The sequence below is a fragment of the Brassica oleracea genome, chromosome C6 (genome assembly GCF_000695525.1).
Source record: "Brassica oleracea var. oleracea cultivar TO1000 chromosome C6, BOL, whole genome shotgun sequence".
In the NCBI taxonomy this organism is placed as follows: Eukaryota; Viridiplantae; Streptophyta; class Magnoliopsida; order Brassicales; family Brassicaceae; genus Brassica; species Brassica oleracea.
In genome coordinates, this window is record NC_027753.1 from 26237370 (window position 1) to 26240309 (window position 2940).

A 2940-nucleotide genomic window follows, 5' to 3' on the forward strand; every position below is an offset into this window, starting at 1 on the left:
GTTTAGGGTTTAGGATTAGAGTTTAGGGTTTAGTGTTTTGTTGACAACATTTTTTTTTTTGAATTCGTTTTTTATATATTATTTTTATTTATTTTTAAATTTTATTTTGAAAAAATAATATAATTTGCAAGTTATTTGGTTTCCTTAATTAAAAGATACTAAATTTAAAATGACAATTTTCTATTGGTCGGTGAACCCAAGAATAACTCATCTGGATGTGCCCAAAACCGTCTCTAATCAACAGGTTAGTGTGAAACCCATCACCACAAATCCTACCTTCCTTGCCAAGCAACCGTCTTTAAGAATAACTTTCCCCTTTTATAACAACAACCATACAACTAAGGTTGATACTGGTTTTAAACCACCTTCGAGAGACTTGTTAAACAATGTATCATCGCTGAATCTTTTTTCGAGCTCGACTTCTTCATCTGACGAGGAAGAAGATCAGGAAAAGAGATCGAGGAAAAAGAGGAAATACTGGAAAGGATTGTTCACAAAGTTGACAAAAGAGTTGATGGAGAAACAAGAGAAGATGCATAAAAGGTTCTTGAAAGCTTTGGAGAGTCGAGAGAGAGAGAATCTCAAGAGAAGAAGCTTGGAGGGTCCAAGAGGTAGAGAGAATCAACGGTGAACACGAAACACTAGTCCGTGAGAGGTCTAATATTGCGGCTAAAAACGTTGCAATCATATCATTCTTACAAAAAATATCAGGAGGACAAGAACAACAACCACATCAGCAGAATTATAAAGTATCACATAGGAAAAAATATCAAAGTGAACAACATTCAGTATCCTGTCAGGTTGTACTAGATACAACAATGAAGATAGGGACTTACAATGGCAACCATTCAGTATCTCCTTGTTCTTCAAGATGGCCTAAAACTGAGGTCGAGGCCTTAATAAGAATAAGAAAGAATCTTGAAGCTAACTATCTAGAAAACGGTACTAAGGGGCCGTTATGGGAAGAGATCTCTGCAGAGATGAGAAGATTCGGATACAATCGAAGCCCGAAACGATGCAAAGAGAAGTGGGAAAACATCAACAAGTACTTCAAGAAAGTCAAAGAGAGCAACAAGAAACGACCACTTGATTCCAAGACTTGCCCTTATTTTCACCAGCTAGAAGCGTTGTATAACGAGAGGAACAAAACTGGGCCACTGCCAATATTGCCTCTATTGGTTACTCAACCGAGACAGTTTCTTCTTTCACAAGAAACGAAGGCTCAGTTTGAGACTAATCAGATGGACAAAGTTGATAATAAAGAAGGAGAGAGTGGGGAGGATGATTACGAAGATGAAGAAGAAGAGGGCGCAGGAGACAATTATGAGATAAGTGAGTTTGAGATTGTGTTGAACAAAACATCTTCACCTATGGACATTAACAATAATCTTTTCACCTAAGTGGTTTTGTATAATATTTTCTTTTATATACACTTCTGTTAAACTCCACAATGGGGTATACAAAAAGAACATATAAAACAAATGTAAGTAAATGGCTTGATTTCTAGTTTATAGTATTCCTTAATTTCCGTGGTGTTTAATAGAGTAATTAAATTCGTTGATTTTTTTTACCAAGTCTATCTAATAATAGAACCACAAGATTCAATGGTGTAAAACTTGAATAAAAGTTGGCTCAATTGGTTGGGAGAAGCCAAGGGTAATCAAACATTCATCTATATCCATAGGTACCCGACATGTCTAATAAAATCTTGGACCTACGGATTAAATTGGGTCGTCCTTTTCATCATTTTCTTTCTTTGGAGTGTTATGATTTATATCAAATTTAACTTTGCATTTCTTGTAAGAATTTCAGATATATCAATTTACCTCAAATCATCTAATCAAAAGTATCGTCCGTGTAGTAGATGGCGTTGGTGCGTTTCTTTCTGTAATATGTGCCTACATACCACGAGGTAGACCCAACAAACACACATTATATTCGAATTAGTACAGTAGAATAAATAAAAAGGACTACAATATATCTTTGTAACATTTTACTAATAAATCTGCTTAATCAAAATGATAATAACTTAATTAAAAATTGTACAGAATGGGAAAAATATGGATAAAATTACACAAAATAATAGAGACGAAGGTAAATAAAGTGCATAAGTTGTTTTTAAATGGTCCATATATTTATTTAATCTGAAGGAGATTAAGCAAATTTTGATTAGTTGAATGGCTTTCTTCAGTCGATCTTTCTATAAGCAAATAAGTTAACATCTGAAGCATCCGAAGCTAAACATTTGAGACAGTAAAACAAGAATGATTTATTTTTGTTTTGTTTTAAGAACTAGATTGATATTACAAAGTGTATATTATTGAATATAAGCGACATATGTAAATTTTACAACTGCGAAAAACATAGGTTAGAGATGTTCCGTTGGATTAATTAGTCATAGACAATAGACGTTTGCTCCTCGACGCCCTGAGAAATCATCTGCCCAAAACTTCTTTATGTCCCCCTCAACGAAATGTTGACCTTTTTCGTGTCAAAACAAAAGTAAAAGCTAAGTTTGATATTATGCTACTCACAAACTCAAATTCTTCTTTCTTTTACAAAAAAAAAAAACTCAAATTCTAAGAAAGAAAACCATATATAGCAAAAAAGAATCAATATCTTTTTTAGATGTCACTTTCCTTTAGGCTAATTAAAGGAAAATTTTCCATAATGTCTTTCACTGAAATTGGGTTACAACTTACAAGATAACTATGTTTTTTTTTTTTTTTTTTCAAGATAACTATGTTTTCCTTAGTACTCAAGAGCTCATTGATATCTTCTCAATTTGCATTGTTTTAACCATTCATTCTTGCATATGTTGACCATTTCGGATAGCATTTAGATATGTTTAGGTTGCATTGCATTACATATGTCCTTATCAGGTGATGGAGATTTCAAATGGTGACTTTGGAGCATTTAGAGATGGTTTAGAGGCAAAAT

The 2940-nt window shown here is 33.3% G+C and overlaps 1 pseudogene; it reads left to right on the forward strand.

Annotated features, from left to right (window-relative positions):
- The window catches only part of LOC106296422, a 3109-nt pseudogene extending 1572 nt beyond the window's left edge, over nucleotides 1-1537 (forward strand).
- The last annotated feature ends 1403 nt before the right edge of the window (nucleotides 1538-2940 follow it).